Consider the following 22,500-nt stretch of genomic DNA (forward strand, 5'->3'; position numbering starts at 1 on the left):
ATTTCAATCAATTTGATTGAAAAATGAGGGTGTGACAGTTCCGCCTCAACTTTTACAAAAAGCCGGATATGACGTCATCAAAGACATTTATCGAAAAAAAGAAAAAAACGTCCGGGGATATCATTCCCAGGAACTCTCATGTCAAATTTCATAAAGATCGGTCCAGTAATCGCTCTACACACACACACACACACACATACACCACGACCCTCGTCTCGATTCCCCCTCTATGTTAAAACATTTAGTCAAAACTTGACTAAATGTAAAAAGCTAGCAGGAGGAAGAGGGGGGGGGGGTGGAGGTGGGAGGAAAGAACGCCGGGTAGGAACATATAAAAGATGAAGGTGGTTAGCGCATACAAAAAAGAATATACATAGTACATTACAAACCATAATCCTGTGGCAAATAAGCAGTAGCTCGCAAAGTATATATTTGAAAAATGCATATAAAACAAGAAATTCCTCCGAGGTAGGAAAAACACCCCCGTTGATCAAAGGGAAATAACCATTCTCACTGCCACCAACTGAGAAGGTTATTTCCCTTTGACCATTAATATGTCCCTCTATAAGTCCTTGTAGAATCTTAATCCACCAATAACTCCCTAACCGTGTGTTTGACTGGTCCCAATTTTTGTAAGGACCGTCTCAGGAATGTATAGAACCTGTTCACCAAGTTTGGTGACGATCGGTCCGTTCATTCTTGAGATCTATATGCGAACACAAACACACACACAAACAAACAAACAAACAAACAAACACATCGACCGAATCCTATACACACCCCTATACCGGGGGTGTAATAAGGGTTGTTGGCATGAATATTGGTACTGAGTCAAATCAACAACAAGTCGCGTAAGGCGAAAATACAATATTTAGTCAAGTAGCTGTCGAACTCACAGAATGAAACTGAACGCAATGCCATTTTTCAGCAAGACCGTATACTCGTAGCATCGTCAGTCCACCGCTCATGGCAAAGGCAGTGAAATTGACAAGAAGAGCGGGGTAGTAGTTGCGCTAAGAAGGATAGCACGCTTTTCTGTACCTCTCTTTGTTTTAACTTTCTGAGCGTGTTTTTAATCCAAACATATCATATCTATATGTTTTTGGAATCAGGAACCGACAAGGAATAAGATGAAAGTGTTTTTAAATTGATTTGGACAATTTAATTTTGATAATAATTTTTATATATTTAATTTTCAGAGCTTGTTTTTAATCCGAATATAACATATTTATATGTTTTTGGAATCAGCAAATGATGGAGAATAAGATAAACGTAAATTTGGATCGTTTTATAAATTTTTATTTTTTTTTACAATTTTCAGATTTTTAATGACCAAAGTCATTAATTAATTTTTAAGCCACCAAGCTGAAATGCAATACCGAAGTCCGGGCTTCGTCGAAGATTACTTGACCAAAATTTCAACCAATTTGGTTGAAAAATGAGGGCGTGACAGTGCCGCCTCAACTTTCACGAAAAGCCGGATATGACGTCATCAAAGACATTTATCAAAAAAATGAAAAAAACGTTCGGGGATTTCATACCCAGGAACTCTCATGTAAAATTTCATAAAGATCGGTCCAGTAGTTTAGTCTGAATCGCTCTACACACACACACACACACACACACACAGACACACACACAGACACACACACGCACACACACACGCACATACACCACGACCCTCGTTTCGATTCCCCCTCGATGTTAAAATATTTAGTCAAAACTTGACTAAATATAAAAACGACCAGATTCATGGATAAACGATTGGACACTTTCAAAAATAAGCTTGTTGGTGCAAAGAGAAAGGTTTTCGCTACCATTTAACAATATTTCAACATGTCTGTAATTTACAGGAAGTGCGTTTATTGTAGACAGGCGAGCATCTACGTACAAAGGACAATGTGTCAAATAATGGTCAGCTGTTTCGTTCAGGTAGCCGCAAGCGCACTGTGAGTTTCCCTGTAAGTGGCGTTTACACAGGTCAGAATTCAAATTACTCATGTTTAGGCGCATTTTGCAGTGGTGAATCTCCTCCAGTAATAATGGGCAGGTACGTTATAATCAAGAGTAGATAAATATCGTTTGAAATCGCTGATTGAGTTAGTTGTTTTGATGTTGTCTGGCAAGGTGTTCCATAGGACAGTAGTAGATGGTATAAAAGATCGACGGTATAATTCAGTTTTGCACATGGGCACTCTTCTTTCTAATGGTCTTCTATGATGATAGGGGTTAACATCAGAAGTTAAAGGTGGCAAAAGATGTGATAAGTAATGAGGGCATTTGCCATATACCATCTTGTAATATAAAATCAGTTTGTGTCTGCTCCGTCTTTCTTTTAGGTTACAAAATCCGCTTTCTTTATACAGTTTTTCGTGGCTGGTGCCGCGCACACCATCGATTATAGTCCGAATGGCTTCCAAATGTAATGTTTGCATTGCAGTTGACCAGTACTCGGTGCAGTTGTCCCATAGGATGTCTGCGTAGTCAAAATGTGGAGGAACGAAAGATTTATACATGACTCTCACTCTCTCTATCTCTCTCTCTCTCTCTCTCTCTCTCTCTCTCTCTCTCTCACACACACACACACACACACACACAAACACACACACACACACACACAATCAATCAATCAATCAATATGAGGCATATATCGCGCGTATTCCGTGGGTACAGTTCAGGGCCGGACTAGGCGAAGAGGGGGGGGGGGGGTTGCCAGTGGTGGCCCAGGGGGATGTCCCCCCTGGCGGCAGGGGCGGATCAGTTCATTTTATGACTGGTTTTTTTCAAAAGTATATTGTGAAGATATGGGTGTGAAGGCGCGAAGCGCCGAGCCGACGGCGCAAAGCGCCTAGCTTGCTAGGGGGGTCCGGGGGCATGCCCCCCCGGAACATTTTGAAAAAAAGGATGCAAAATGGTGCAATCTGGTGCATTCTGAGGATGATCATTACCAGTTTCAGGCAGCAGATTTTGTCACTGATTAATACCCCAAAAATTGAAACTCAATGTAAAATAAAGAAATGCATACCTCATTCAATATTTTTATTTTTTGGCTGGGGGGGGTCCGGAAACCCTAGAACCCACCCCCCCCCCCCCCCCCCCCCCCCTCGTTGTGGGGGTCTGACGGGTAGGTCATATTCTGAGATAGGAAAATGGTCGCTCCTTGCATGAAACGGCATAAAATAAGCAATAATAAAAAAAAATTAAATAAGTAAGGTACATGTTTAGGCTAGGGGGGGGGTTGCGCAACCCCCATAACCCCCCGGTAGTCCGGCCCTGCAGTTCTAAGCGCAGGGATTTATTTTTTTTTTATTATTTTTTTTATTTTATGCAATTGATATCGCACACATATTCAAGGCGCAGGGATTTATTTATGCCGTGTGAGATGGAATTTTTTTACACAATACATCACGCATTCACATCGGCCAGCAGATCGCAGCCATTTCGGCGCATATCCTACTTTTCACGGCCTATTATTCCAAGTCACACGGGTATTTTGGTGGACATTTTTATCTATGCCTATACAATTTTGCCAGGAAAGACCCTTTTGTCAATCGTGGGATCTTTAACGTGCACACCCCAATGTAGTGTACACGAAGGGACCTCGGTTTTTCGTCTCATCCGAGACACACACACACACACACACACACACACACACACACACACACACACACACACACACACAGGCACTCTCGCTCTCCCTCTCTCTCTCTCACACACACACACACTCACTCTTTCTCTCTCGCTCTCTCTCTCTCTCTCTCTCTCTCTCTCTCTCTCTCTCTCTCTCTCTCTCTCTCTCTCTCTCTCTCTCGCACACACACTGACTATCTCTCTCTTTCTCTCTCATTCCAATAAGGGCACAGACAACTCCAGCCAAAGGTTTTGCTTTACATCTCAAGGCGTTACTTCCCTTTCACCTCATTGGCTTATCAGGGCGAAGAACCGAAGCGCACACGTTTCTGTGGGAAAGATAGTTCCCGCCTTGACAAGTGGGTATTGATTGTGTGTGTGTGTGTGTGTGTGTGTGTGTGTGTGTGTGTGTGTGTGTGTGTGTGTGTGTGTGTGTGCGTGCGCGCGGCGCGTGTGTGTGTGTGTGTGTGTGTGTGTGTGTGTGCCTGTATGATGGGTGTGTGCGTGTGTGTGTTTTGTGTGTGTGTGCGTGTTTGTTTCTTTCAAGCTGTTCTCTTTTGTCATATGATCCGATGACTTAAAGCATTACACCATGACTCTCTCTCTCTCTCTCTCTCTCTCTCTCTCTCTCTCTCTCTCTCTCTCTCTCTCTCTCTCTCTCTCTTTCTCTCATTTTGATAACCTGAAAATCACACACACACACACACACACACACACACACACACACACACACACACACACACATATGCGCGGACACACGCGCGCATAAAAAGACGCACGCACGCACGTTCACACACATAGTCATTATTACGCCACATAAGGATTGCCAAGAAAGCGCTCGAACTGACTTTATTTGATGTTTTGTAAATATTGCAATTGATTACCTCGAAAGATGCACGCGAAAGACAGAAAGAGTACGAGTTGAAGCGGTTCTAAGTTATACATAAAACAAAATCATCGACACTCTAGCATACAGTCAGTACGAATCAAAAAGTGTGTGTGTGTGTGTGTTCATGCGTGCGTGCGTGTGTGTGAGTGTGTGTGTGTGTGTGTGTTTGTTTGTGAGTGGGTGTGTATGTATGTGTGGGTGTGTGGGTGTGTGTGGGTGTGTGTGTGTGTGTGCGTGGGTGCAGTGTCACTTAAACATTCGCACGAGTTTAATCCAAAGACATTCAACTATAGAAGAAAAGTGCATTACAACCGGTGACTCAAACTCATATAATTTACAGGGAAGTTAAAACCATTCACTTCTGCCAAAACTACTCTATTTTATGCAGCGATCAAAAGCAAAATCGTGTAAGTCACACACAACTCGAACTTTTGAATATATCTTAGCTATGCCTGTATTGTATAATCTGTCAATGCAATGGTTTGTTTGTTTTGCAGACGTCGTTGAGAGCAACTTGAACAAGTCGCGTAAGGCGAAATTACTACATTTAGTCAAGCTGTGGAACTCACAGAATGAAACTGAACGCACTGCATTTTTTCACAATGACCGTAGTCCGCCGCTTGTGCAAAACGGAGTGAAACTGACGAGCCTGTTTAGCGCGGTAGTGGTTTCGCTGTGTTGCATTGCACGCTTTTCTGTGCCTCTCTTCGTTTTAACTTTCTGAGCGTGTTTTTAATCCAAACATATCATATCTATATGTTTTTGAAATCAGGAACCGACAAGAAATAAGATGAAATTGTTTTTAAATCGATTTCGGAAATTTAATTTTAATCATAATTTTTATATATTTAATTTCCAAAGATTGTTTTTAATCCAAATATAACATATTTATATGTTTTTGGAATCAGAAAATGATGAAAAATAAGATGAACGTAATTTTGGATCATTTTATAAAAAAAAAATGTAATTACAATTTTTAGATTTTTAATGACCAAAGTCATTAATTAATTTTTAAGCCACCAAGCTGAAATGCAATACCGATGTCCGGCCTTCGTCGAAGATTGCTTTACAAAAATTTTAATCAATTTGATTGAAAAATGAGGGTGTGACAGTGCCGCCTCAACTTTTACAAAAAGCCGGATTTGACGTCATCAAAGACATTTATCGAAAAAAAGAAAAAAACCTCTGGGGATATTATACCCAGGAACTCTCATGTAAAATTTCATAAAGATCCGTCCAGTAGTTTAGTCTGAATCGCCCTACACACACACACACACACACAGACACACACAGACACACACACACACACACACACACACACAGACACACATACACACATACACCACGACCCTCGTCTCGATTCCCCCTCTATGTTAAAACATTTAGTCAAAACTTGACTAAATGTAAAAAGCCGCTTTGAAATACATGCATGCATTCGATGTGACTGGATTTGTTTGATGAGCAAGAGCGAAACCGGAAAACAATCGCATACAATTGTACAGGCCGCGATCGACGGTCACTTTGATTATGACAACGGCTGGCGAAAATGACTTGGCAAGAAAACGTTGCACCACTTTTGGTTTAGGGTCAAAGTTTACAGTGTTAGAGGGTGAACAATATCAGAAGGGCGAAACGATAAAACAAAATTAAAAATTCTTTCAAAGACTTTAACAGACTATCTAGTATGCTTCTTTCCTACTTTTAGAATATTATGTTTACATATCGGGCGAAGTTAACCATGATGTCAAACACAGTTGAAACCAACACAGCAAATAAACAAACCAGTACTTTGTAGATTCGTTATAGCTTTTTTCCAGTCATATTACGGATGAGTTAGGGAGGTGGGTTGTGTTTGGGGGGTCGTCAAGTCTTACATTAGAAACGCTGGATGTTGTCGGGTCTATTTGCGTTATTTTTGTTCGGGAGACCGTCTAATGACCCATGTGAGAGATGTATCATCAATCCAAAAAGACTAATAACACAAAAATACATTTGCCTTTCTTCACAAAGATGATTTTAATTAAAAAGAAAGCGTATTTTTTGTTGCATATTTCAACGTAAAGGGAGGCACATTATTTTTGCCGCATTCGAATAATTGGACATTGGACATATATGAAATAATTGATGTTTGATGAGTAAGCGAGTACAAAACGGGAAGATAAAATCGTGTGAGATCCAAAAACCAAAACCCATATAACAATTAAGGTTGAGCACAAGGGTTAAGGTTAAACTGGTGTAACTAATTATCTAGTTTACACAACAATCCGAAAATAAAGTGAAAAAGACAGGTTAGGAGAGATATAGGTTAAGAATTTAAGTTTCATGCACACAAATACTAAACAAAAAATTCAAATACAAAACAAGGTAACAACCAACCAAACATGATCAACAAAAGCAAAAACACTTTTTTATGTACACGGTTTCATACCGATGAGGCTATATCTTCTCTCATCGGAACTCCGTTCTTATGTCAGGAGAAGGGAGTTGATTGGGATGATCAATGTCTGTTGGGTTTTTCTCTCAGCGTTTTGGCTTCACAAATTAAACAAACTTATGTAAACCAAATTAAATTAGTTCCAGTTACTGGAAGAGCACATCTTGTTGGAGAATGAAGCTGCAAGACAAAGCACAAACGTTAGGGGTATACGTCAGCGTAAAACACTGTTTTTACTTTGCCCTTGGCAACACTGAACCTGAACGACATGATTTACAGTGGTATGTTCAAGCCAAAAAGTTTGATAAGCAGCCACACCGATTTCATTATTTCTATAACTGGACAGTTTCACTAAAATGACATGCCCATTAAATTAAATGTATATTTGAAAGTCAAACTGTGTCGCAATAACACATGCACATGAACAATATGGACTTTTACGGTGTGGTGATCGATTGAACGCGAGTGAAGCCGTAAGATAAACTAAGTTAATCAAAAAACAAAAAACATATTACGAGACTGACCAGTTTAAGTCAACACTGTCGAAGCTTGTTTGTACAACATTGTAAAAGCACGAGACATTTGGGGTAAGAAAAAGTACATAATAATATCAGCACAAAAGGCACAGCGCGGCTACAGGTTATGCAAACAAAGCCCTTCTTGCAGCAAATATATTTAAAGCCGTGTCTGGAACGACTGTCGCTTGTATATTATATATTAAACAGACTAGCTTATTCTGTTCGACGTTTCTCGTAATCTCTAACGATACCTTTCCAATTAACAAAAACGTCAAAAAAAGATCACAAGCTACTGAAAAAGTAACTGGAAAGAAAGTCCAAAAGCTAAATTCGCCGTGATTCATTCGGGAAGTTATCTGAAGTCACACATGCAAACAAACGCTTGTCGATTCACATCCTGAAAAATAAAATGAAGAAACATACATTATATGCGAAGCCGTATGTTACTGTACAGTAAACGAGTCCCTATATCACAAACCGGGTTCTTCTCAAACATAATCACACACCACCCTCCCCCCCCCTTTCCCATCCTCCAGCTGCCGACTGACTGTATTTATAAATACAGATTTATCCCAGTCATCCATGGCTGTTGACAACAAAAGTTGGTTTTCTTCACACACAAATAAAAGTCATATCTGTTATCTTCACTACACTTACCTAATCTTCCATTAAAAATGTCACGTTTGATAAATCACCAGGCAAACAAGATGTTCGTCATATTTATGTACAATGCAATAAATGAACAATTATAACAACTTAAAATCTGACCTGTCTCTGCAATCCTTTTGCGTTCACGTCTTTCAGTCTTCCTCTTCCGAATTTCGTCAATGTCCATGTACACGTCTGCTTCATCGGTTGCATCCGCCGAGGCTGCAGAAAAGTGTTTCTTTAATCACTCTGCCTCACAAGCACATGAACCATTAACACACAAAATAAAAAAAAACTAACCGACTTTCTAACCAGATTGAGTTTGAAAGCAAAGGTGCTTCGTCATATACAATATATGATACATTAGTACATATCAACACAGGGAAAAGGCAAATGTGTAGGTGTAAATCTGGGGGTTGATATACACACACAGAAAAGGAAGTGATTGTGTGGACAGTAACATTCACTGATTACGGCGTTGCATTACAATTGTGTATTACCTAACCAATTATCCTTGCATTTCCATTGACTTTTTTCACTGAGGCAAATAGAGTATATGTGCTCGGAATCTAAAAGCAAAAGAGTAATAATAATAATAATAATGCAAACTTTTATAGCGCTATTCTAGAAAATTGTCTACTCTTAGCGCTTTACAATACATACATCGACCAAGCATACTATACACGCACAGGCAAAGAAACCGACCAAACATAACCAACAAACTATACATGCACAGGCAAAGAAAACGACCAAACATACAATACACGCACAGGCAAAAATAACGACCAAACATAAACAAACATACTATAACCAAACATAACCAACATACTATACGCGCGCAGGCAAAGAGAACAATCAGCACATATAATTATTACTGACATCTAATAATGCAGGCATACAAATGATACACATACCGTTTTCATCACTCTCGTCATGAATGCTGTTGATGTCCGTATAATCTCCTTCCTTTTCTGCAAAAGGTTTGAACCAAAACTCGTAACAGATTGACTGTGAAAAAAACCAGCCATCTCTTATTTAGAATTAAGTGTATAGATGGATTTTAAAACTACCTTTCGCTATCGGTTTGGGTTTGAATCCTGGGTTCGGTGAAGAATTTATTTTCAAGAGTCAACTTTGCGCAAACTATCGTGGGTGTCCGAACACCTCCGTGAAAGTCACAGGGCGTGTAAAACATGAACACACGCTTGCAGGGTAAAAAATATTGATGCGCTGTAATGTCTGGCAGATATATAGCTCCTCCCCTCCGCCCCTACCCGCCACCCCCCTTCCCAACCGAGAGAAAGTTTGACAAATTTTGTTCTCAGAAGATCAAATGCTATTTCATTTTAGGTGGGTATTTGTCTTTGCTTGTTTGTATGACGCTTAACTGTGCGTGAGCGTGTGCGTGTGTTTGTCTAGATGTGTTTGTCTGTGTGGGTATCTAGTTCATATGTGTGTGTTTTTTTCGTGTTTTCTTTTCTCGTTTTTGGCTCACGTAAGTGTAGCCTATGCGATGATAAACTTTGTCTGTCTGTGCGTGCGTGCGTGCGTATGTATGTGTGTATGTCTGTGGTAGAAACTTTAACATTTCCGAGTCTATGGATTACGTCAGTCTCGGTCAAAAGTGTTCGACGTGTGTGATAGAAACTATTTGAAGACGTCACATTATGACGTAAGAGGGTTAGACGTCACGCAAAGGAATTACTGAAAGTCTCGGTCATTGTTATTGTGAGCGGGCCGAGACTTCTTGGCAGATCCAGGGTCTCGCTTTCTTGCATAGTTTCACCTATGCTTACTGTGTGTGTGTGTGTGTGTGTGTGTGTGTGTGTGTGTGTGTGTGTGTGTGTGTGTGTGTGTGTGTGTGTGTGTGTGTGTGTGTGTGTATGTGTGACGGAGTGATTGAGTTTGTGTTACTGTTTGTCGATTTCTTACGTGAGCCTTGAAGGCTTCGCTTCTTGTTGTTTTTAGTTGTCGTGTTATTTAACTTTTGTTTGATCATGTAATGTATTTTTTTCTTCTTAGCATATTGATTAATGAATGGTTGTATATTTTGTAATTGTAATATATGTTGACTATAGACTCTTCATCCCCACGTTTTGAAATAACAAGTATGAAAAGAAAAAAGCATGTTCGTTTTACTGTGATGAACCTAAAAGTAAATAGTTTCAAATACGATAACCGCCATGTAAATACTTACTGAATGTAAAAAAGTGCGGATTTATATCTAAGGGCATATAGGTAAGCTTGAGGTAAAAATTGCAAGGAAAAGAATTTATTTTCATTTGACATGCAGTAGGTTGTTAGAACCTAAACAGAACTTTTCCTCAGCACTTCAGTTCTATTGTTCACTGGTTATCACGTTTTGCATCTGTTCACATCCTGAACTATTTGAAATTGCTCAAAATAATCTGGCTTTTAGTTTCTAATAACAATGGCTCACTCAAAAATTTGATAATTCCTGTTTTAACAACAATACTGTAATTGTTCAATCATTTGAGAAAAAAAATAACTGTGTTCCTGCACATACAATGCTCATCTCGAAACTGATTTGATTTTAACCATGATTTATTGTTGGCCTAGGCAACTTAAAAATGGTCTGTGTATCTTAGTAAAGGCACAACCAACAATTCACGTTGCATTCACGTTGTCTTCACGCAAACAGCAACGTTGTCTTTTTACGCTATTTCCACATGATTTCTGCCACACAAATTTACCTAAATTTTACGTTGAAACGCAACGTAAGCCCAACGTTTGCCAACGAAAATACAACGTAAATACAACGTAAAATTATTTGCTGGGTAACCACTATTTCATTTTCTACCCGTCCCCGTTTTAACTGTGGAACTATGCTTTAACAATAAAATGCAGTGCTTACCGGAACAAAAGGCTATCAACGCTTCAAGTGAAACTCAATCAGACCGAGACTTACCACAACGGAGCACCCAGACCGATGCCTTGTCTGTCTCGAAAGCTTCTGGTGGCAGCGGCATTTTCTCGCGTAGATCGGCGCGTACTGAAATCCGACCAATAACTTTAATTAGCATATATACATATCACAGTCATTGCATTCAAAGTGCATTCAGTAAGTCATTAAACGTTAGAAAAGTGAAATTGTTTACAATATGATAGCCTGCTTTAATCTCGAATTCTCACTTGGCTTTGGTAGCTTGCAGTGCTAGGCGTTAACACTGGTCAACCGTACTGAAGGAGCACATAGGTTACACTTATGAGCCATCCATTGCTGAAGAAAAATATATCTATATGAAAGATAGCTATAGTTTTAAAAAAATCGTTAAATAACGTTGCTGATTTCTTAAAGAGTGTTGCAACTTGCGCATATGTGAAACCCGTGTGTAACTCACCCACGCGCATTGATGCGCCCCCAACAGCCCCATCACTGTCATCATCCATGCAAGCCTCTAGCGGTAGAGGCACTTTTGCAAGTCTGTCGACGTTCACTGATGCCGACACTATTGATGTGCATGGTGACGCATCGTAGATGTCATTGCTGATCATCAGGCTGACGTTGGAACCCCGATACACTGCGTTTGAAATTTCTGCGAAAGAAAACACAAAGTCAAATCTTGACTGAATGTAACAAGGATGAACAATTAAAACACGAACGTGTAGTTCTACCCATAAAAAGGAAACTTGAATACACCATACCTCATATTATGTTAATTGAACTTTACTTTTGTGTGTGTAATCACCAGCAATCAAGAGGACCTTAGGGTTTAACAGTGCCAGGCCGTTGACACAGACCGTTTACGTTGAGATTTTGTTGAACAGATTTTCTATCTAGAGCATTGAAACGTTGTACAGTTTCAGAGAGTAATATGGCCTCTATACACACGTAACGTTTGCTAAACGCTCGTCAAATTTAGTAAAATAAACAGAAAGAAGATTGAGAACGAATACCAGCTTGACTGGGCCCGATGTCGTGTCTCTGGGAATTCACCGGTGATCCAATCACAGTTGACCTACATAACAGAATTAGGAACAGTCAGAGAGACAATGGTAAGATCGAGTTAAAAGCAAGATACATAATCAAATGAACATGCTAACCAAAACGGTAGTTGCATTGTGTGAGGATGTATGATGCAGCTCATTGCTCTAAAAGAATCGGGTAAGCGGGTGCTGTGGTCGTATATACATGCATGATTCTGTTTGTTGTACACATTCGCATGAATTTCATGTTCTCGTGTATAACATTGAAACATAAAGCTGAAGACGTGTTCACACAAGAACTAACTTTTCAAAAAGGATTCAATAGAAGACGATGATGGAGAAAAGAAAATCGGGAGAGGGAGGCAGTGAGTAATTATATCCAATCCTGTGCGGTAAGGTATGTTATACCTTCAGGAACACATGCAGGACATGTATTTGTTTATCCAAACAAGCAAGGGTATGGAATACATACCTCTTCGAGACAGCTGAAAATGCAAAACAGAAGCAGGACTTTAGTTTCCAGTAAAACGCCAGCAAAAGATCACATCACAATGGCTTCTCATACTGCTGCTGCTTTAAATACTCTCCCATTATATAAGCAGTACTGAAAATAGACGCGCCATCTTAAGCACCAAACAAGACGAAAAGAGCACTAAAGCGCTAATTAAAGCACAGGACCTTTGGCCCCAAAGGAGAACATTCTGGAATAGTTCAACACGAAGTGTGTTGTTTCTATCGAACATAGACGCAAATAGACTGCATTCCATAAGAACCACGACTGTATCTGATGATGATGATGATGATGATGATGATGATGATGATGATGATGATGATGATGATGATGATGATGATGATCATCATCATCATCATCATCATCATCGTCATCATCATCATCATCATCATCATTATGATACTCATGATGATAGTGTATGGTAAGACTAAAAACAGGCCTTACTAAATGCGCCAGGAGAAAAAAACATATGTCATTCAATCAATACAATCCTCGAAATTTTCCAATTTACATTTTTATCAGAGACATATTAGGTGAGCTGTAAAATGATCATAATGTATATTTACCGTGAATCCTTTTTTTCAGACACAGTAAAGAAATAAGTGTCGCAAAAGATATGGCGATCACGCTGACGACTGACATAATTACAACAAGGGTTGCAAATCTGGCTCCAAACCAACCTAATGACATAAAAAGGTAAAGATATTATTTCAATGTATCGTAGGAGGTTAGACTGAAGGTAAATGACATTGCATCAACGTAAATGATTATGAATTGCGAAATTTTGCACTCACAAAATATCTTTATTTCGCACAAAAGTGTTGTGTGGCATCCTTGGTATTCAAACCAGAGAAATCTGGACAGAAGGAGTGCGAAGGCGAACAACTACTAAACATTAACCGAAAATGTGCACTTGATTTATTTGCACGAACAAAAAGCCGAATTCCTTCCATTTGTTTGTGTGATGGCAGTCTCTTTGGGTGGTTGTCAAACGACATACTTGTTTCCCCCAAAAGGTTGTGAAAGGTTATAGGTGTGTTTAGGTTAAAATATATGCTTGCAAAGAAAACCATAACAAACAAACACGCAAAAGCACACACATACACACACACACACACACACACACACACACACACACACACGCGCGCGCGCACTAAATACACACACGTATTTACAAGGCATCTATGTAAACTGTACGATACCGAGCAACATTCACCGTGATTTATGCGAGCACTAGGAATCTGTTCGACATTTCACATAAAACATGTTGTACCATAAAAGCATGCAGCTGTTGAAGCAATTCAGGTAGGATTTAAATTCATGAATCTAAAAAAACAAAGTACTTAAACGTGTTTGCATCGTCTTTTGGATGTGTTCATAGAAATCAGGGGTCGTTTGCCTGAGGCAATACATTGGCGCAGTATGACACTTCCCTTCAGACTATTGATAGTTAAGTATTTACTTTTAAATGTATCACTGTCTCTTGTTGAGGTAGACGTGTCTGTTGTAAAGGTAGGGGTTGAACTCGCTGAAGAGCCGGAGGTAGCCGATGCACCTAAAAATAGAAGAAGAAAAATGAAAAAGTCGGGTGCATCTTATACACTGTCACATTGAATGTGAGATGATCGGCATTTCATAAATAGATAAAAATGGTCTCTTTCTCGTAGCGCCATCGTACATAGCAAATCCTAAGAGACGAATAACATCTTTGCCCCAAACGGTTAGAGTGGCCAGAGTGTTGTGATGGTTTAGAAGTTGCATGAATGCTTGAAAAAGAAAGTTTATAAAAAGAGTAAGCTGGCTAGAGAAAACATCAAACAAGGTGTGAGTTTAGAGGGAGCGTTTAGCGACCATAAAGTCTATTTAAACGAGACAGATATACAGCGAGAGGGAGGGGGAGGGTGTAGATGTAATGCAGGAGAGAGTGGTAACAGAGTCCCGTGAGAACGAATTCGGGGATGGGAAGTGGGTGGAAGGGCAGGGGGGAATGTGGTGAGTGAAGGAGAGCATCTTGTATGAATCAATGGTAACAGATAAGTGAGTCCGAGAGCGAGTGGTCATTAGTAGCGGCGCAGCGGCCAGCAAAGCAAGTTTAGCAATTTTGGTTCTGCAAAAAATATTTTTTTTTTTCCTGGGCGAAGAAACTGCCCCAACCTGTGGTTGATGTTTTGATGGAAGAAGAACTCCCCACCCTAAACGCATTGAAGTATGCTGGCGAAAGAGATTTTGAAAGTCTCGAACTGAAAAGATGCCACATTGTGGAATTCAAAGCGGCAGTGGCAGAATTACGGAAGAGGTTCGGGGTAGGATCTCTGCATAGCGCAGATCAAATGGCACCTCTCCAAAGACTTCTTGGCAACATGACCCTTCAGTCTGTCACTTCAGGTGAGACTGTGACTTATTTGAAAATCGTTGATTTCGTGCCGGTTTCTACGGCGGTGGAGGAAGAGGTGACACTCGGGGGAGGAGTCACTCTGAAGCTGGCCAACAAACCCAAGCTGGAAAAAGTCTCCCCCTGCCACTGGATCGTGGATAACTCCCGTAGTATGCAAAGGTTAATGGCTGAACCTGACTTCGACCACAAAGTCTACCTCGTTTATACGGAGATGGTGGGAGAGAGACTCCTGGCAGTAAGTGCTCCTGTACGATGACGAGTACAGGAAGCGCCAGTTTACCAGCGGGTTTGCATGGGGGACCCCCAACCCCCACCTGTCCACAGTGACCCTGCGTGACCCAACAAGTTCCCGGCATCAAGAGCAGCAAGGCCACGACGGGCAGCAGCGGGTATCGACGACCTGTGGGACCCAGTGGGAAGGAGGTGTGCCTGCAGTACACAAACAAAGGCACGTGCCTCTACGGGTCCCGCTGCAGGTTCGAACACGTGTGGCAAAGAGCACCCCAGTAAAGAACACCAGGCAAACACCAGTGCCAAGGATACAGCGCAGCTAACAGACAACAAAACGGTAGTCCCCACCTATTCCAGCCCGTTCCCTTAATTAGATCCTCATTACTGTGAAATTTAAGGAAATCATGCATCTACAGTAAAACCTCCCACTAACGACCTTGAAAATGTCCAGAAAAATAGGTCGTAAAAAGGAGGGGTTATAAAGGCAGTTCTGTCTTTCTTGTGTTCGCTATCCCATGTGTGTCCCCATTTGATGTGCATATGGATTAGTATGATGTATGTGCATACACCAGCGCACAGACAGCTGGGTCTAAGCTGGAAAGTATGGGTCATTGACCCGAGGTCTCAGTTTGTGAGCACACACTCACAGAATACGTACACAGCACTTCATTATTGAGTTGTCATTCAAACTGCGCCTACCCAACCCCTCACACCCCCTTTCTCCCCCCCCCCCCCCCCCCCCCCCACCGCCTCCCCCTACTTCGAAGGCAGTCCTTAAATTGTGACAGCAATAGGTGAGAAGAGGACAGCCGTAGGCCACTGGACTTGCACGCACTACTCACTACAGACTACCACCCCAGACTCTTGATGCGTGACTAATCGCGTGCGTGTTCCGCGTGTGCTGGGTAATTACGAATTTTGACACTCACTGGTAAAAAGTTCAAAGTCGTTATTGACCCTATGCTGGTAGGCCGGCCGTCTGAAAAGGAAGGGCGTCGTTCTTGGGAGGTTAGTTACAGTGTGAAAGGCATCCGTGCCGAGAAATTCGGTCGGCAAAAGGAGGGGGTCGTTCTTGGGAGAGGTCGTTACGGGAGGTTCCACTGTATTAGTGCAAAATCTCAAATGTGGCACTCTGTGCTAGAGGACGATGGTGGCAAAGATGTTTTGTTAGACGGAATACAGCACGGTTTTCGTGTAACAAAAAACACATAAAACATGTGTGTTAGAGGCAGAACAAAGCAATCACAAATCAGCGTACGATCAAAATAAAAAGTATGTTGCCGTCGCTTTGTGTAAATCAGGATGGTAACATATACTTTTTTCAACAGAGATTTTATATACGTCCATTGCAGATGGAAGAATAGTGATCAAACCAAGCCGCCTGACAGTTCGGTTCGTAGAGAAATAAATCTTCTTTGCTCCGAGGAGTGTATAAGATGTTAATATCATTTACATACATGTTTACGTTCTTTTACGTTCTTTTGATCAACTGTTGATTATACTCATTGGGCGTTACTTGTACACACGCTCTAGTTAAATGTGGATGTGTGTGTGTGTGTGTGTGTTTGTGTTTGTGTGTGTGTTAGTGTGTGTGTAGGTGTGGGTGTGGGTGTGATAGTGCGCGTGTGTGTAAGTATGTGCGTGCGCGCGTACGTACGCGTATCTCTGTCTGTGTATGTGCGGCATTGCTAAGGTTATTTTCATGAAGGGATCAAATGAAATCAAATCAAGTTTTATTTTACGAGGGTTGTGGCATAACCAATACAAACGAGCTTTTTTAAAGAAGAGTTGAGCTGAATAGTTCTGGTCTTACTCACTGTACGTGCTTGTGGGGGACACGATTACCAGAACCACGGTGCAAAACTCTTCACCACCCTGAAGTTGGCCAACCAGCTCCCACACTTGGGACTGAGGACCCTCGATACGTCTCGACACAGAGTACGTCTGAGACTGACTGTCACATGTACAGCCCGGTGAAGCAGCGCATTTTCCATTGCTGAGATCTATGTTGCAGATCACAGGATGTGGAGGCTCTTCGTTCTTTTGCTGTATCTTGATGTTGTCTACAGTATTGTTTTTTTTGCATGTGATATTCACAGAGAAAGACAGCGTTGCCGTCGTGTTCTCCACGGCAGTTAAAGTTTCACCGTCAGTTGCAAAAGATGCACCTGAAGTGAAATCAAGAGACAAGACCAAAAGATATTATTTTCTTGTTTAATCATGATACATGCAAACACACACACACACACACACACGCGCGCACACACACACACACACACACACACACACACACACACACACACACACACACACACACACACACACACATATGTAAAGTCGAGGTGAAGGAGCTTCACATAAACGTTAAATATATGTGTCTGTGTCTAAGATTGTATGGTATCTAAGATGTTGTATATGTCTGAAAGACATTTGTCAGGATGGCAATCAAACAAACACACAACAAAGCGAACAGACAAACAGAATATTAACCCAGCAAGAGTCAAGTAATTTTTTTAATTTATATTCAATCCAAGAAAACAATCATGAAAACATATATGGTACATGGGATCTTTTATGGAAAATATATTTGAGTTGGCCTTGACACAGTCTTTTATACTTCACATAATTTCTTCTTTAAAATTATGATTATAGGGTAGTGCCTCGATTTAAAGACTTTTGGTAACGATAGTGCGCACTACCCTATAATCATAATTTTAAAGAAGAAAATGCATACACCATGTTACCGGTTCCCATATCAGGTTAAATGTATCTTACGTGTTTACATACACAATATTTGCAATGCGACGTTCAGATTGAAAACTACCCGTCATTCAAAATAATCAAGTTTGTCATACTTACAAGAACTATGTGATCCCCTTGGCTGTAGTGTAAACATAAGCAGGAACCACCAAAAATTGTAACAATATTTCAGAGCGCACATGTTGTTCAGAAAACACGCAAAGCAAAGCTGAATTCAGTTTGTCCATACACTAATTATATATAAACTTCGCTGCGTCTGTCGGACCTTCTTTATTTCCTTGAAAATTTTATTTCTTTTCAAACGTCCTGTTGCACACTTTTGCTTTGCATTTATGTGGGGAAAACAATGTTTACAACGTTGCCTGTGGTTTTCCCTTTTTATCACAGTTTTTTTTAGATAACACAACTTACTGTGTCTACTTGGTAGTTGTAAGTACAGCATGACTCAACCGGTAAGCATGGGTCAGAACAGAAGGAAGTATTATTGCCAAACTGGTTTGATTTTGTAGGGAAGTTAATTTGAATATACACAGACGTGGCTTGGCAACATGATGGATATATACCAGGAAAAGAAGGATAACCCTGTGTGTGTGTGTGTGTGTGTGTGTGTGTGTGTGTGTGTGTGTGTGTGAGTGTGTGTGTGTGTGTGTGTGAGTGTGTGTGCGTGTGTGTGTGTGTGTGTGTGTGTGTGTGTGTGTGTGTGTGTGTGTGTGACAGGAATGGCCTTTCAAGTCATATCCCTGGTTTTACAATAAAGTGCCTCATCACAAAGATCTACACTCAAACGCATCTGCCAAATTCTCGTATTATGAAGGGTTGTACTGAGCACAACATAAAGACGTTTACGTATATCTATACTATGTGACTGACGGAATAAAGCATTCCGCATTCGTATAAAGCATATTTAGCACATGCTTAACAAAACATAAATTAACAGCAAAAAATAAAGTCAACCAAACGGATTACATACAAATGAAAAATAGGTGTCTACACCTGCCTGTTCACAATGGTCAACAAGGATGTTAGTGATTAGAAGCAGCCATGGACTTATTACACATTGATAGGTTTCCATTTGAAACTTCAAGGTTGTTATCATGGATTGACGCCCGATAAAATCATCATTGAAGCCCGACGGAGCGAAGCAACAGATGGCTTCAATTAGGGAGAGCGTCAATCCACGATGACAACCGAGAAGTTTCAAAAGTAAGCCTGTCAAAGCTATTTTAATTCAACCTGATGACGATCTCTTTCCTGCTTTCATGCGGTTTCAAGCATACCTAATTTGGTCTATTCTGTTCACACACTATGTTTTAGTTCAGTCAGGGTCAAGTTCCAAGAAATGTGTTTCGTATGACAATTTGCAAAGGTGCAATCTGACCAATTATAGAATCTGTTTCATTGAAACGCAAACTTGATTGAATTACATTATACGCTAAAGTGTTACTCACATGAATGACTTATTAATTATGTGAAAGTATTCTCCAAACAATACGGCAATCAAACCGCAACTGTCATATTTATGTCATATAAGAACAAGAAAACAGTAAATGAATACATAAACATATAGAGAAAAACATATCTGTATGTTTGATAACCATTCTGGTGTATATACAAATAACCTTAGCTCAAATCTACTGTATTGTAGTTGTGTTACTTTGTAATCTCACACACACACACACACACACACACACATACACACACACACACACACACACACACACATACATACACACACACACACTTTTGAGAGTTCTGGCTTACACTTTTTCGTTTCAGGACATCATCATAATTATGCTTATTGAAACCAGCTGCGTAGATTTTTAATAATATAATAACACTACCGCACTTAGCAACACTGTGATAAGTGTATACATCCTGATGCAGTTTCAAACAAATAAAATTATGAAACCAGTTGCAATAGAGTGCAAGACAAACGGTTTCTGATCGAACGTACACGTTACCTTAAATTGTACCTTGCTTGTTGAGAAATCAAACTATTCGTAACAGTTTTTTTTTAAATCCTTGCAATAAATATCCCTAGACATCCAGTCGTCAACAAGACAAGCGAACGCGTTCGTATTAAAACTGATGTAAACTTAATCCTGAAATGAATTCACATTTAAAGATTTGGTGGAAAAAGTGCACGTTGATACGAGGTATGATCCAAACAAAATGATCAAACCGCGATTATACAAGTCTCAGGCCACTGATCATGAAAAGTAATGAATAATTTGAAAGGCCAACCATTTAACTGGTGTACCTCTATGAGATGACGTCATTAAGTTACTACGTCATAAATGACGAGGTTTTAAAATACGTCACTTTTGGAATGTGCTTCAATACGGGGTATTTTGTCAAGCGCCATGAAAATCTTCACTTCTTTGAAAGAGTGTAGCTGGATGATGGTACAAAGAAAGTGTCTACAAAGCTGAAGAACGTTACATGAATCACAGCTGTTTCATATTCTATAATCTGACAAAAGAAAGGGTAAATCGAAACTGGGGAAAAGGGGAATATGACTCTGACAGGCCAAAACAACTTCCGAAGAGCCGGCTTCAAACGAGATTAATTTAGCTGCTTTGTCAAAATTCAAAAACTAAAATTAAAAAGTGTACATGTGAGTATAAAGTGCAAAACTTAAACTTTCATATGGAACAGTCCAGAGAATTCTATACAATGATCTTCCGCTTCAAAAGCTGGCCGCAAAATGGGTGCCTCATTAGCTGAACGGAAGGAGCATCAGGGTCCTCTTGCATGCGATCTGCACAACCGTTGTGAACCCTGAACCCAGTAGACCCAAATTTGTTGTTACTGTAGTCACTGATTATGAGACTTTGGTTTCCTTCTACTTTAGTGCTAGAGAACACAGAAACAAAGCGTCTCTATACCAAAATGACGAGATGTATCACATTTGTAAGCGAGGTTTTCAAAGCAAAAACAGGGCTATTCGCTGTAATTTTCGACCACGAAGGTTCCGTTGCTGTCGATATTCTGTCTACTAACAGCACTGTCATTGTCACGTACTATGCTGAAACCTTTTTACCCAAACTTACTTACGAGTTTAACAGTCAGCGACCAAACTGTGAAACCCAGACTTCCCTTCTCCTCCATGAAAATGTCAGTCTCCACAAAAGAAGGGCCGTAACGTCATTCCTAAAAGACCAAATGATCTCATGTTTGCCTCACACATTCTTTAGACCTGATTATACCCCTTGTGATGTCTGGTTATACCCTCTTTGAAAATCAGACATTTTGCCAACAAGTTTCACTGCACTCGGGACCTCAAAAAAGCCGTCAAATCAGAGCTAGAAAGCAACCCAAAATAAGGCCACCTTAAGGCCTCTTCTGATTGGCTTCGGCACTTGTGACTTTGCATCGATGTAGGAGGAGAGTAGTTCTAATAACTGCTATATTTTGGGCCAGATACGCCAAACAGTCTCTGCGAAAATCACATTTGATCCTTTTGTTTGGATCATACCTCGTACAATGACAGCGAAGGAAATTCCATAACTAACACGACAGTTTGAAGCTGATATTTAGACAATTCCAGATTCCTTTAATTGAAGCATTTATCAATAAACAGTCGTGCTTTCGTAGGTTTGTATCATTTCTATATTTAAAAACCAATTTTTGTTTTAATTTAACGATAGGCAAAGTATTTCATCTCGCAAGCTTTGCATTACCCTTTTTCTGATATTTCCACGGGACCTATATTTTAAGTTTATTTCGTCCCGGGTCTAGCGTTTACTTGCACGAATGTTCACTCCGCCTCTTTTGGTGGTATTATGGAGGGGCGCAGAGTATTGGGTGCGCCGATAATGGTATTGTATGCACTGTCGCATTGTTGACCATCCACATCTTTGGGGATCGTGGAGTCGTCGCAATTCTGTAGCAGGGGAGAGGTTTTCTCTTGTGTTCTGCGTTGACTAAGAAACAAGACAGAAACACACACACACACACACACACACACACACACACACACACACACACACACACACACACACACACACATATTTAAACTCGTGCAGTTTCCTTGCTTTTAGTTTCTATTCTTCTTCTTCATCTTTGAACGTTACCATGTCGCTTGTGACGGATTATATCCGAACGTAGGAATATTACCATGGAAATGATCCTGATTAAGGACCAATAGGCCATGCAGGCTTACGGAGATATGTTTGAATATAAGTATGCATAGTAGAACTTTTCATGAGAGGGCGCAATTGTATGACTATATGTTTGAATACGTGTCCCTGCATCTGTACGTCTGAGTTTATATGACTCTGATTTGAACTACATTACCTCTTGTAAATACGATTCTTGATGATCAGGTATAGAATGATGGCAAGCAGAATCACAATGACAGCAGACAAGGTCACAGAGACAGCAACAATGGTCTCTTCGTTACTTCCTGTCAAAAGAAAGAAAACATGTAGGTTTGTGCTCACAATTTCTGAAAGTTTTACAGGAGATTATAGGTTTTACTTTCGTATTCAACATCCACATTATTTTGTCAGAATTGTGCGAATGTTGGCCTTT

The 22,500-nt window shown here is 40.3% G+C and overlaps 3 long non-coding RNA genes across 4 annotated transcripts in view; all 3 read right to left on the reverse strand.

The window, feature by feature from the left end:
- Positions 1–4,470: 4,470 nt before the first annotated feature.
- LOC138972635 (uncharacterized) lies at positions 4,471–9,097 on the reverse strand. The gene is made up of 3 exons (XR_011457690.1): positions 9,034–9,097; positions 8,240–8,341; positions 4,471–7,868 (listed from the first exon to the last, which is right to left on the reverse strand). It is a non-coding gene; the product is annotated as an uncharacterized lncRNA (long non-coding RNA).
- Positions 9,098–11,048: 1,951 nt separating this feature from the next.
- LOC138974946 (uncharacterized) lies at positions 11,049–12,277 on the reverse strand. Its single transcript, XR_011458462.1, has 3 exons — positions 12,038–12,277; positions 11,482–11,676; positions 11,049–11,132 (listed from the first exon to the last, which is right to left on the reverse strand). It is a non-coding gene; the product is annotated as an uncharacterized lncRNA (long non-coding RNA).
- Positions 12,278–17,699: 5,422 nt separating this feature from the next.
- The window catches only part of LOC138972636 (uncharacterized), an 8,950-nt gene continuing 4,149 nt past the window's right edge, over positions 17,700–22,500 (reverse strand). For both annotated transcript variants that reach the window (XR_011457692.1, XR_011457691.1), the window contains exons 5-6: positions 22,264–22,372; positions 17,700–21,890 (exon numbers count right to left, since the gene is read on the reverse strand). This is a non-coding gene — a long non-coding RNA (uncharacterized lncRNA). The remainder of the gene's footprint in view (positions 21,891–22,263; positions 22,373–22,500) is intronic.

This window comes from Littorina saxatilis, linkage group LG8 (assembly GCF_037325665.1).
Source record: "Littorina saxatilis isolate snail1 linkage group LG8, US_GU_Lsax_2.0, whole genome shotgun sequence".
NCBI classification, from domain to species: domain Eukaryota; kingdom Metazoa; phylum Mollusca; class Gastropoda; order Littorinimorpha; family Littorinidae; genus Littorina; species Littorina saxatilis.